Genomic DNA, 14,609 nt, shown 5'->3' with positions numbered 1-14,609 from the left:
AAATTACTGACTATTGCCCTGCCACTGGCGATAAGATTTTGGAGTTGGACAAGTGATCAGCAGCCAGCATAAAGCTTTTGGTGGAACTCTGCACTGCAGACCCATAAATTTGAATTGGCAATGACGCAAGTAAGTGCAGCCTCTCATATTTGGAAAGCAATAGAATAATTTTTGGCAGTCACACTCCCTTCAGTGCCTAGAGGCAGTTAATTATGTTTCAACACTTCAGTAATCTGTTTATTCCTAAGAACCTAGAACACTGCATCTCAAGCCTGGAATGTTTCTTGCTTAACTTTTATTTTGTATTACTAGTTGTGTTTGCATTTAAACTAATAAAAAAAGATATATAACAAAAAGAAAAATAAATATATTATAAGATAAAAGATCATCAAACTAATCTATGGGAGAAGGATGGTCTTATATGAAGGCCTGGGAGGGATGAATATGTTCACTCTTTTCTTGAGTGATCCACATTGCAAGTTTTGGACAAGGGTGTTAAGGGCGAGATGTGGAATGAACATATGGCATGGCATTTTAGAAAGGCTATCCAAGTTGGAAAAGGAGTGCCAAAGTCAGCACATCTCCTGGGTGCTTGAATATTTCCAGACTGAACAGCTATTTCACAACCTTAAATGTCCAAACTATAGATGTAGCTTAACAAGACCATGGACATTAACTTGAATGCCTACCTAGTGGTTAAAGCAGCTGCATCAATACCCTGAAGTTCAAGTCCTACTGTAACTCCTTGTGACTCTGGGCGAGCTACTTAACACTTCATTGTCCTAGGTACAAAATAATATACGTGATAATCGGAGGGAAACAAGATTCTATGTATGTCGAATGGAAACCGCATAGTTGTATGCGATATATAAATTTTTTTAAATAAATAAAAATAAAATAAGTACCTCTCTAAAATACGAGGGTAAATCAAAAAGAAAAGGCAAAATACATTTAATGGCTTTAATAGAAGTAACTGATCAATTGAATATATCACTTTTCCACATAGTCCCCATGCAAACTGAAGCATTTGTTGTATCGTTCAACTAGCTTCTGCATTCCTACAAAGAATAAGTTTTCTGGATGTTCTCAAACCAGGTGAGCATTACTTTCTTTACTTCATCATGCTTTGTCTTTTGCTCTCCGTGTCGCTGTGATGCACCCACGTCTCATCGCCAGTGACAATTCTCTCCAGAATACTCAGATCTTCTTCATACCATCTGAGGAACTGGATTGCAACCTCCACATGCTGTTGCTTGTGCAGATCACTAAGCTGTTTGGGAACCCGTCATGCAGATCCATAGTTGATATCCAAATTTGCAGCCAACTGAGACACCGTTGTCCATCGGTTTTCTCTAATCAAGGCATCTGCCCTGTCAATGTTCTCTTGTGTGCATAATGTTGATAGGCAACCAGAACGACCTTCATTAGTTACACCTGTTCTTCCTGCTTTAAACCTTTTTATCCACTCATAAACCTTTCATTGATTCATGATGCTATGTCCATACTGAGTCAATATCCAATGGTAAATTTCCACAGGTTTCACACCATCTGTCCAAACAAAGCGCACTACTGCATGTTGTTCTTCAATGGTGCAATCTTGCAATGGAGCGTCCATGTTTTTGACCTCGTGGCTGCCACAAGACTAATGGCATTCTGCGTGGACGGACTATCCAACAGGCAATGTATGAGTACATATGTTATAGCCTCAGCACCCTTAGCTTGTCAGTTCAAATCCAGTGCTGCTCCTTGTGACGCTAGGCAAGTCACTCAATCCTACATTGCCCCAAATACGTTAGATAGATTGTGATCCCTCCAGGACAGATAGGGAAAATGTTTGAGTACCATTGAAAACCGCTTAGATAACTTTGGTAGACGGTATATAAATACCTAAAATAAAAATAAAATAAATTGCATTTTGCTATCTCTGTTCCAGTTATTGCATAATTTAACAATTGCCTTTAATTTTGATTAATAACATAAGAATTGCCATACTGGGACAGACTGAATGTCCATCAAGTCCAGTATTCATTTTCCACAGTGGCCAATCCAGGTCCTAAGTAACTATCTAGGTAGGAAATCCAGATCATCAGTGGCCTACAGAAGTGAAAGTTATTGATGATGTTCTCTCAGTATATGAGTCCATGACCATCTTAGGTGTAAGGCTTGATTCTTGCTGAACAATGAAGCTGTAAGTAACAAAGACCGTACAAGTTTATTTTGCATATTTGTTACACCAATTAAAAACCAATGTTAACATCATATGATTTCCGTACTGTAGTCCAGGCTATGGTTTTGTCAAGACTTGATTACTACAATGCCCTTTACCGTGGAATAACAAAAGCAAGATGTAGAGTATTGCAGGTCATACAAAATGCAGCAGCAAGATTGATGATGGGTTTATCTAAATATGATCATATTTCACCACATCTCCAAAAATTGCATTGGTTACCAGTTGCCTTCAGAGTACAATATAAAGTAGTAATGATCTCATCAGTTCTTGTATGGAAATATTCCAGAATTGTTTAAAAATAATATACTTAGTATACACCAAAAAGATCATTGCATTCTGAGAATTTGGCTTTACTGAAGACGACTGTGAATCCAAGGCTTGTTGAGACTGGTAAAATGACTTTTTGTTGCGTAGGAGTTAAGTTATGGAACTCCCTGGTGGGTCAGATAAGGAATTGTCATGAAAGGGGTATGTTTAGAAAATTACTAAAAACACAGTTATTTGAAGATGCCTTTCTCTAGAAATAATTTTCTTCTCCAGTAGAGCTGATGAACTACTCTTGATCGTTATTATGCAAAGTTATAGTATTATTTTGTAGCCATGAGTTTTAAGGTTTTTAGTTGTAAACAGTATAGAAATTTTTAAAATAAATAAATCTAGCTCCCAAGTAGCAAGACAGATTTTATGAACAGCACTTACAACCAATCAGATGATAATATAAAATATATTTCCCCTCTCCCTCCCTGGATGTGTATGAGAATCTGATAGCAATTAAGGGTTCTTACAATTAATTAGATTTCATAAACTCAATTAATGGGCCCCATGTTGAATTAAAAATTTTGTTATGTCCTAATATTTCTGAATACATTTTTTCATATTTATAGCATAGACACAAAGGGCTCCTTTTACAAAGCCGCACTAGGGCCTTAATGCGCGAAATAGCGCGTACTAACTTGCCGCACGCACTAGCAGCTACCTCCTCCTTTTGAGCAAGCGGTAGATTTCCGGCAGGGGTTCGGGGGTTGATCGTGGGGGGGGGGTGCGATGAGGGCAGGAGGGCCTGGGATCCCTCCTGCCCATATCTTAGAGGGGGTGGGGGGTAGGGGGTTTCACCAGGGCAAGAGGGCTTGGCTCCCTCCTGTCCCAATTGTGTTGAGGAGGGTGACAGTTCTTCGGGCAGGAGGGCTTGGACTCCCTCCTGCCCCGGTCATGTCGGGGGTGGGGGTGGATCGCGGCAGGAGAAATGAGCCATCTCTCATGCTGCGATCGTTGCAGAGGGGAGGGGTGGATTCTGTAACTGGTGTTCTTTTTGGCAGACACTGGTTACAGAATCCAGCTTTTAGGAGAAGGACTGGCTCCTCCTTCACCTAAAAGCTCTTGTGTTGGGCATTTGGGAGTTAGGCTTTTTTTTCATTGATATGTGGTAAATGTAGACGTTGTGGTAGTCTGGGCATTTAAACAGCTGAATGTAGAGGCAGGCCATTATAAAAAAAAACTTCCTTTTGGACGTTTTTTTTTTGAGAATGGACATTTTCCCTGCTTCTACTTTCACCGTTTAGGGCCTAGGCCAAAAGGGGACTTAGACGTTTTTTTTTATTATGCCCCTCCACACACACACACACACACACACATATATATATATATATATATAGTGGCCGGTCCAGGCCCCAGGTAAGTGGGAAACGGCTCGGACCACAGGTAAGATTTTCAGTCCGCCTTTTATATGGTTGGTGTAAGGAAAACCCAGACACTGGATTTATTTCAAACAATACTTCACCAGGTTTATTATAAGAAAAAGAAAAAGTCCAAAATAAACAATGGTTTCTCACAGGCACCAATTATGTAGTTCCTTCCACTTAGTTCCAATGCATTCTATCTGTGCTCAAGTACAGGGACTGGACAGTCCTTGTCAGCAAAAAGAATAAACCAAAATCAAATAGGCTTTTCAGTCTCTCAAATGCCCCAATCCTCCCTCCTTAGGGCAGCTGGCTTCTATTATCACCATTTTTTGCCAGCACTGGCTGAACACTGCAGGTGCCAGCCCTTCTTCCCAACACTTTTCCCAACATAGAGAAGAAAAACGTTTTCTCTGCCACTGCTTTTCCTCTCCAGCAATGAGTCCCCTCTAAGGACTTTCACAGCCCTGCTTTGCAGGCTGTGTGGAGTAAGCCTCCCTTTTCACCAAGGTCTTCAGGCCCTCCCAATTGCTACCACAGTCCTAGAGCAGCTTATAATTTCTAAATCAGGTTTCCATACATTCTTCTGGCACACTTAATTCTGCCTCAGCCTCACTGCACTACCCTGTGTCACTGGGGTTATAGTAGTTTTCTGTCTCAATGAATTCCCCTTCTTCACTCTCCACCTCCCATCCCCCTCTCTGAGTGTTTGGGAAAGTTTCCTGGCCAAGTTCCTCTCCCTCTGAGAGAACCTCTAGCCCTACCCCCTTAGGCTCCCCTGAAAAATCACAGTACCTAGCTGGCTGCTGGATTCCTCTCCCTGCTTGTTGGCCTGGGGCAATCCTATGTTCCTGGTGGTTTGCACAGAGCGTTGGGCTGCTTCCAGTGTGCTCCTTGATCTCCCTGCAGTCTTCCTACTTGAGGCTTACGTTCCTGCAGAACTCTCGGTGACTAACTCCCTTCTGGGTTGATCTCACGTTTCTCCCTAGCTCTGGGAAAGGAGTAATAGGGGATAGACTGTGTTTTCTGTGCCCTCCCTGCCTGAATTCCTGGCTGTGACATCACCTGCCTTTTCTCCTTTCTTTCTTGCTAAACTAAACTAGTGCTTTTAGCAGGGTGCACAGGCTTCATCTTAGGGATTGCAGGTTTAAGGGCTGTACTTTTGACTCGGATAGCAGTCTTTTTAACTGTGACAGGAGCTTCCCTGTCACATTATATTAATGGTAGCCTGCATTGAAAACTACACCCCTAAGAGTTCATCTGTAATGTTGTGATAAAACCAACAACGGCACTGGTGCTAGCTTATATTCTTGCTGGAATTTATGTTTAAAAAAAGCACCCTTTTCAGCTATATTTGCTTTAATTTTTTGTAAGTTTTGCCATTTTTTTCATAGCAAGTTCATAAAATCTTCTATAACACTATTTTCCTTTGAAGGTATTTCACACCTTACTTTAACCAGCAAGTGGTAAATAAGCTTAAGGTTGGTTCTTTCAAAATTTAATATCTTGGGTCTTTTTCTTATTGACTTTTCTTCTTTTCCTCTTAGCAAAATGAACTTTCTCTTGAGCTTTCCCCCTAAACAAACAAAACTAAATCAATCCAGACATGTTTTATTATCGTAAAGATTAGTTAATCAGGGCTGTACTTTTTTTCAGGAAATGCATTGTTCAAAAAATGTAGGGACTTGGGACTTGAGGAGGTCTTACAGTAAAGAGTTACAATAATCAAAACAAAGGAGAGATGAATGCTGTGGAGCAATATTTTAAGCAAAGGTAGGGTTAGGAATATTGAAGAACTTGCAGGAATGGAAGTAGACCTTTATTTACACATATATTTGATGGTATACCACATTTCCTCCATGGATATCAATGTGATTTACAATGCATTGAATAGTAAACAGGTACTCAGTATTTTTGTATCTGTCCCCATGGGCTCACAATCTAACTATAATATGGATGGAAGAAAAACAGATTTTAAATTGATGGCATTAAGGGCTGATATTTAGAAGTGCACTGAGTGAAGCAATTTTGTAATGTATTTTCTGCATGTAAACATGTGGAAATTGGCTCTGCTAAACTGTGTGGCCAAATACATGGGTACAAGTATATACACCATAAGTACTGCAGGTCTCACTATTAGGGGCATAATAAAAACTTTAAAATGTCCAAAAAGCATCTAAGTCAGCATACTTGGACCTCCTAATCGCTAAGACATCCAAGTGCCAATTTTTGAAACTGTTTTTCTGGACATCTAGTGGGACTTCTTAGCCACTGTGCATCCAAAGTTTAAAGGGGCATGTTAGGAGGCATGCTATGGACGAGCTAAAGGTGACTTAAACTTGGACATTTCAAGGTGATTATTACAGCTTTCACAGGAAGTTATAGACAGAACATAGATGTTTTCACCTAGACCTGTTTTAGAAGCATCTACATGCTACAAAGGTCCCCAAACTGACCAAATGACACCCCCCCCAACACTTCCCTAGTACTCCCTAACCTCCTCCTACCCCCTAAATTTATGGGAAAAAAACCCCCAGTATATACCTATCTCTAGAACATCAGCATCTTCTATGAGAAAGTCTAGTAGAGTAGCACACAGGTGTCTTAAGTAGTCTAGTAGGTGGGCTAATGAACCAAAGAGAGGCTCTAACAAGCTTCCCATATTAACTTTATTGTTACCTTTGTCAATAATCCAACACCAGGGTTCTTCCAGAAGACATCATAGATAATTTCCCTGCTCTGAGGGCCACAACAGAAGCTCCCCAAATAGCTGACTCAACCAATAAACTTGGCGAGGAAATGGCAGCAAGATTCCCTCCAACAAGAAGAGCTAAATCAGAGGCAATGTCATTGCACTTCTAGACCACAGGGGTGGCAGATGAAACTCATAGCTTAATGACACCCTTTCCAAGCTAAGCTCCGGGATGTCCATGGAGCTGCCCAAAGTTCCATAAGCAACATGGGATGCTTCTGCCCCAAAGAAGACCTGAGGAGGGTATACAGGGAAAGGGTTTTCTCTCAGGGGTGGGAAGCTGGCTTGGGGAAACTGTTTGCAATTACATTGATGGTAGCAGCAGGGCCATGTTTTCAGTTTCAGTTCCATTTCTGGTAGAAACCAAACTTCAGATTCTGGCTGTGGATTCAGTTTTGGTTGAAAACAAAACCGACCTCTACAGCAAGCATTTTCTTGTCCTGAAGGTATCCCAAGGGGGGGGGGGGGATAGAGTTATAGTGGGATTTGAGCCTGTGTCCTTTGGATTATAGAATCCTGCATATCCCACTGAACTACTCCACTGATCTGTTTGCAACTTAATTCAGAATGGCCATAATATCTGCAGCTGACATAGAGCCTGGTTTTCCTTTTCAGTTTTCCTTTCAGGAGAGAAGGTGGGGGGACAGCAACCACTGGAGGATTAAGGAGGGGGCATATCTTAATCAGGGCAGGATTAATTCTTCGAGGGCCCCTAGGTACCCAAGTACACTGGGCCCCCTGGCCCTGCCCCGCCCCACCTATGCCCTGCCCATGCCCTTCCCCCACCCCGCCCATGCCCCACCCCTGTCCCACCCCCATTTATCTGTTTTCTTATTTACTTCTTTATTTCCACTTGTATTTCTTTCTTTTTTTAAAATTTCAAAACAAACAATGATTAGCATACCAGTGCACAGTTTTTCTTCTATGCAACCCCCAAACATCTCTGAACAAATCCCCCTTCCTTCCCTTCTCACCTACTTACCCAGGACTTTAACTCTGAACCCTTTCCATGCATATATAAAAGTGTTCAAATATTTGTAAAGCGGTAATACTATCCAAAATATGTCTATATTAATAACCAAGTTTACAACGCCTCTCAACTGCCTCACTCTACATCATCCAACTGTAACCCAAATGTTCAAAGAAGCGTGGGATGAACACAGAGGATCTAGTATCAGAAAATAATATTAAATATTGAACTAAGGCCAGTACTGGTCAGACTTGCACGGTCTGTATATGGCAGTTTGGTGGAGGATGGGCTGGAGAGGGCTTCAATGGCTGGGAGGGTGTAGATGGGCTGCAGTAGGTTTTGACGGAGATTTCGGTAGTTGGAACCCAAGCACAGTACCGGGTAGAGCTTTGGATTCTTGCCCAGAAATAACTAAAAATAAAAAATTTAAATTGAATCAGTTTGCGCAGACTTGATGGACCATTCGGGTCTTTATCTGCCGTCATCTACTATGTTACTATGTATAAACAACCAAACCTGTAACTCCTCTAGCACGTTCCACTCCATGTATGTTAACTTGCAATGAAACAATAAAGCAAGCACTCCATCAAAGAATCCAACATGAAACAAGAAGATTGGCAGAAAAATAAGGAGATTCAATCAGGTTAATTCAAGGTGCTCCCAAGAACCATGCCTGATGCATTTTGCCACACAAGGCTGGTCAATGCTAACAAAAAAACCATGTCTTTCATACACCTTTGCTTAGTATGGAATATGTAATCACAAACCAACCTCTCCCCCTTATACAAAACTGTAGTATGGTTTTTAGCCACGGTCAGCGCTAAAAAATGCTCTACAGTTTTGTAAAAGGGGGGATAAAATATAAATACGTAGACAAAGGTTAAATAAAACCACCAAGAAGCTGGATTCTGCATACAATGCAACACCACAGAAACAGCAATGTCCCCTAAAGCAAACAACGATGTCCCCTAAAGCAACAGCGATGTCCCCTAAAGCAAAAAAATAAATAAATAGAAAATATTTTTCTACCTTTATCTTCTCTGGTTTCTGCTCTCCTCATCTTCTTGTCACTCTCTTCTTTTCATCTTCTGTCCTTCTGTGCCTCTTCCAGAAATTGTCTGCCTCTCCCTCCAATCTCTTCTTCCCCTCCCCCATTGGTGTAGCATCCATCATCTTCTCTTCCCTCCTCCAATGGTCTGGCATCTCTCTCCTCTCCTTACCTCTCCCACATCCCCATGATCAGGCATTTTACTCTCTTCTCTCCCTTCCTCCCACTTCCATCAGCATCTTCCCCCTTTCTCTCCCTTCAACCCAATTCTATCCAGTATCCTTCCCCTTATATCTCTCACCTTCCCCTGTACACCAATTCCATCAGCCCCTTTCTCTCCTTCAACCACCCTTTCATACCTCCCTGCCCCCTTTCTCTTCCTCCACCACCCTTCCACACCACCATGATCCCTTTCTCTCCCTCCAGCACCCTTCCATCCTCCTTTCTCTCTCCCCCACAGTAACGCCTCTCCCTCACAGCAACGCCCCCCCAGCAATGGCAACCCCTCCGCAGCAATGGCAACGGGCCCCCCGCAGTAATGGCAAAGCCCCCACCCTGCAGTAACTGCAACAGCAACAGCAACACCAATGCGGCCGAATGTGTTACAGGAAAGTACCGTGATGACTGCTTATGCCAGTCCAGCCCCCTCTGATGTCACTTCTTCTAGAGCAAGTAAATGACGTCGGAGGGGGCTGGACCGGCAGAAGCAGCCATCGCGGGACCTTCCAGTAACACATTCAGCCACATTGCCGTTGCTTTTGCTGCGGGCGGGCAGGAGGTCCATTGCCATTACTGTGTGTGTGGGGGGGGGGGTCCGTGGCCATTACTGTGGGGGGAGGGGGGCGTTGCCATTGAAAAATAGCAAGGTGAGTTGCCCTCCTTCAGCGGGCCCCCCTCACAGTTTCAGGCCCTAGGCACATGCCTACTTGGCCTAGTGATTAATCCGGCCCTGATCTTAATCTTTCCAGTGGTCAGCAGCTCAATCAAAGCATGTTTTTGTAACTTTGACGTGACTGAAACGGGTCTTGATAAAAACATCTTTCTTTTTAGGCATGGATGTTTCTTCTCATTTGAAAATCATTGTTGGATGTCCTACTTTTTGGCTCTCTTTGTCCCGCTCAAAACCTCAAACACTCCTCCTTGCTATTTGAATGAACTGCAGTGTGAAACATCCAGATTCTGTCTTTCCAAAATCAGCATTTGAACATTTTTAGCAGTCAGCATTTGAGACGTCCATCGGCTTTGAAAACGAGCACCAGAGGCTCAGTTAGGACTAAGCTCTCTGCCCCTGGTCAGCAATCGATGAGACAAACAACCATCACAGAGCACTTGCCCACAGCGGTAGAATCTAGCTGCTACAGCATCAGTAATTGCTTCATATTCAGATAAAAATAACTCTTAGTCTGGGTGTTCCTGTGCACCTCCTTCCTATCTCTTCAGTGTGTTGTTATATCTTTACAGTATGCAAAATATATATAACTTCACATCTATAGTTCAAATAAAAAGTTCTTATATAGTATTTATATGGTAATAGTTCTTCTCCAATATATCCTCTCCTCAATCCTTTTCAAAGCATTCATGTATCTTATTCACCCCTCCTTCTCCCCTGAAAGGAAAACTGAAAAGCAAAATCAGGCTTGTGAATAAGCTACATAAATGCTTTGAAAAGGATTGAGGAGAGGATATTTTGAAGAAGAATTATTACCATATAAATACTATATAAGAAATATGTATTTGACCTATGTAGATGTGAAGTTATATATATTTTTTTTATATACTGGTTGATGGACTAACTTCCCATTATATATATATATTATCCTGTTCAAGCTCAACAGGTAAGTTTTCTTTTTTTTTTTTTTTAATTGAAATTTTAAGTCATAACAGTGAAATAACATAACATTATACCATAGATATGATATATCTCCAAACATAACAAAAGCTGTAAGTACAGAAATGGAAGCAGGACATGTTACAGATGAGGCTACATTAAAATCTGTGTAAATAACAGTGTTAAAAACATGTTACAACTGGTCAAAACATGTCAAACTCATAGCATAAAACCATCTTAAAATGTTAGCATAAAAATATATCGCCAAGTATAGTAGTAGAAAAAATTTATTTTTGAAGGGATGACACAGACAATAGCCTTAATACATCACCTAATATTAATAAGGAACTTTGGCCAGTTATTTCTTTACAGACATTTGTATTTCTCAATGATCGAGATAATATCTTATATCTGTTCTTGAGGAATAGAGATTAAGGATTTTCTTAGCCATCCACTTTGCCTTTTTTTTTTTCCTGATGTTTGTAGAGCACCACAGGATTGCAGAAAGAAAATTCTTGCATTGTGCCAGGAGGTGAGAGCTATGGATACCACTTTGTAGTTCATTTTCCTTGCAAATGTATAGCCACTTCTCTAAAATATGTATTGTATTAGACATCTCAATTATATTGCGTTATTGAAGCTAAGAAGCCATAAATTATCCCTTATGTTTTATTGAATTTGCTGCCCATTGCTCTTTTTGGTAGTTTTCTTTTTCTCCTCTTTCCTGTAAATGGCTCCAGGTTTGTATGCCCCCCCCCCCCCCCGGGGTTTATTACCAATTGTTGTTTTTTTAAAAAAAATTGTATGTGTATTTTGTTTGTGTTTTATTAATTAGTATTATAAATGCAAAGAATCAGAAAGAAAAAATGGGCAAAGTGGCAATGTAAAGGCATGTAGGCGAAGTAAGATTGTATCCTATATTTAGCAGATGAAAAAATATGAATGCCATCATTAGTATGCAAAATGTCTAAGGAATCATAACAGGTTAATACCCTTGAAGAAGAGGATATTCTATGCTCCAGCACATATGAAGTATTAATCAGCTCCATAGAGACATATAACAGAAAAGACACTCATTATAATGCCCCTTTGGTTACCTTGAAGCTCAACAGAGGCCCATAGGTTAATGCAGCTGAAGGACAATAAAGCAACTGAAGAAGAAATTCAGAATCTTCAACAAGGTAATTAAATGAGAGCATAAAATAGGATCTTATAAGCAATTGGGGTATGTGCTAAGCCTGTAATAGAGGGAAAAGTCAAATTCTAACTATTGCAACAGAGTAAAGGAAGATCATATATACTGTATATTGTGGCACATAAAACAATTGAAGCTTGTGGAATCAGAAAACATGGAAGAATGCAATTTTTTTAAAAAACAGTAATGTAATAAAAAGGAATATTAACAGGTTAGTCTCATTGCACATTTTTTCAGCTGGAATGTGCACAGTTCCCAGTTGTAGGAACATAAGGTATATTTATGCTGAATTTCTTCCAAAATACATACAATATATTGAGATCTTTGAGTGTGTCTCCATATGTTTTATGATGAAGACTACTGACCATTTTAATAATAATAATAATAACTTTATTTTTCTATACCGCCATAATCAAACGACTTCTAGGCGGTTCACATTGAAAGAAGGCTGGACAATCAGCAAATTTAGTACCTATTCTCTCTAGACTAACTCCATTTTGTTTAAATCTTTTTTGAAAATGTATCTCCAGAACTTTGTACAGAGTGCTCTAACCTCCCCTCCCCCCACCCCCCTTTTTATGAAGCAGCGTTAGCATTTTTTTTTATCACCGCAGTAAAAGCATTTATTATCGCGGCAGTAAAAGCTCCGACATTCATAGAATTCCTATGAGCATTGGAACTTTTACCTCCATGGCCGGTGATAAAAAATGCTAATGCGGTTTCATAAAAGGGGGGTGGGGGTAAATGAGGTCTTACTAGAGATTTATACAAAGGCATGACAACCTCCATTTTTTATCCTGCTGGCCATTTCTCTCCCTAGCTTTAGCTGTCTCTTTTCTACTTGCTTAGCCTCCTTAGGATCATCAATACCTCCTGCCAATGTGATTCCCCCCCCCCCCACGATATGGCAGGAGAGATGCCCACCCCCTACTGAAGCCAAAGGCCCACTCTCGTACCATGTGCTCCCCCCCCACGCTAAGGGCCCCTAGGCCCCCCATCGAGGGCCCCTAGGCACACAAGTACACTGGGCCCCCTGCCTAACCCCACCCCACCCTATCATGCCCCACCTCTTGACCCGCCCCATGTATTTACCCATTTTCTTATTTACTTCTTTAGTTCCACTTTATTTCTTTTTTATTTATTTTATTTTAAAATTCAAAACAAACAAACAAAGATTACCATACCAGTACCAATGTACAGTTTTTCTTTTATGCAATCTCCAACCATCTCTGAACAAATCTCCCCTTCCTTCCTAGAGGAAGAGATCTTCAGCTGGCAGGGCTTTGGGAAGCCCACCAATTTATATTTTGCATATGGGTAGGAGACATGGGGCACGGCGGGAAGAAAATTTAGTGCCCATCATTTTATTGGACTAATACATTTCTCACTTAGCTTTCAGAGGTTAAAACCTCTTTCTTCAGGTCAGTAAACTATACTGCTGTTACTGACCTGAGGAAAGGAGTTATGGTCTCTGAATTAGTAAAAAATGTATTAAAATTAGTCCTATAAACAGGATCACCTTATTTCCATTTTCTATTAATAAACGATTATTAACACAGCTACAATAATACTTTATCTTAAAGCAAAAAGAAATAAATAAAACAAATATAATTTTTTTTCTACCTTTGTTGTCTGGTTTCTGCTTTCCTCATCTTCTCATCATTCTCTTCCTTCCATCCACTGTCTGCCCTCCCTCTGCCTCTTCCATATGGCATCTGCTCTCTTTCTATGCCTCTTCCAAAAATTGTCTGTCGCTCCCTCCCCCCCCCCCATTTTTGTGGCATCCATCTTCTTCCCTTCCCTCCTTCAATGGTCTGGCATCTCTCTTCTCTCCTTCTCTTCCCTCTCCCACACCCCCATGTTTTGGCATTTCACTCTCTCCCTCCTTTCCCCCTACTTCCATCAGTATCTGCCCCCTTTCTTTCCCTCCAACCCAATTGCATCCAGTATCCTTCCCCCTTATGTCTCTTTCTTCTTCCCCCAAAACAACAATTCCATCAGCATCTGTCCCCATCTGTCCCCTTTCTTTCCCTCCAACCCAATTCCATCCAATATCCTTCCCTCTTATGTCTCTCTCCCCTTTCCTTTCCCCCTTTCTCTCCCTCCACCACTCTTCCATGCTCCTTTCTCTCCCCCTCCAAACAAATGCAGAACAGCTAGTGGCAACGGCATCGGTGGCAACACCCTGCCCCTCGACATCAGCTGCAATGTGGCCCCCGCCCGACATCATCGGCAACACAGCCCACCTGGCATCAATGGCAATGTGACCGGCTGCTGCAGGAAGGTCCCGCAATGAATGCATCTGCCAGCTCTGCTCCAGAAGAAGTTAATACTGCGTCCAACACTGGTCTCCATACCTTAAGAAGGATATAATTCTGCTGGAGAGGGTGCAGAGGAGAGCCACGAAACTAGTCAATGGAATGGGGAATTTGAGCTACAGAGAACGCCTCGAGAAACTGGGACTGTTCACCCTCGAGAAGAGAAGACTGCGAGGGGATATGATAGAGACTTTTAAAATATTAAAAGGTTTTGACAAAATAGACCAAGAATCAGCATTACTAACATTTTCAGATGTGACACGGACAAGAGGTCATAGCCTGAAACTGAGCGGCAGCAGGTTCAGGAATAACGTCGGAAAGTTCTGTTTCGTACAACGAGTGGTGGGCACTTGGAATGCTCTCCCGGAGGAGGTTGTGATGGAGACTACTGTTCTGGGTTTCAAAAGCAAGTTGGATGCATACCTTCTTGCTAATCATATTGGGGGATACGGGAAATCTGGGTCTCCATAAAGGAGTACCTAACTGGGCCTCCGCGTTTGCGGAACGTCGGACTAGATGGACCTAGGTCTGATCCGGGGAAGGCATTTCTTATGTTCTTATGTTAATAACATCGGAGGGGGATGGACCAGCA

This window comes from Geotrypetes seraphini, chromosome 3, assembly GCF_902459505.1.
Source record: "Geotrypetes seraphini chromosome 3, aGeoSer1.1, whole genome shotgun sequence".
In the NCBI taxonomy this organism is placed as follows: domain Eukaryota; kingdom Metazoa; phylum Chordata; class Amphibia; order Gymnophiona; family Dermophiidae; genus Geotrypetes; species Geotrypetes seraphini.
Note: the sequence above shows the minus strand (reverse complement) of the source record.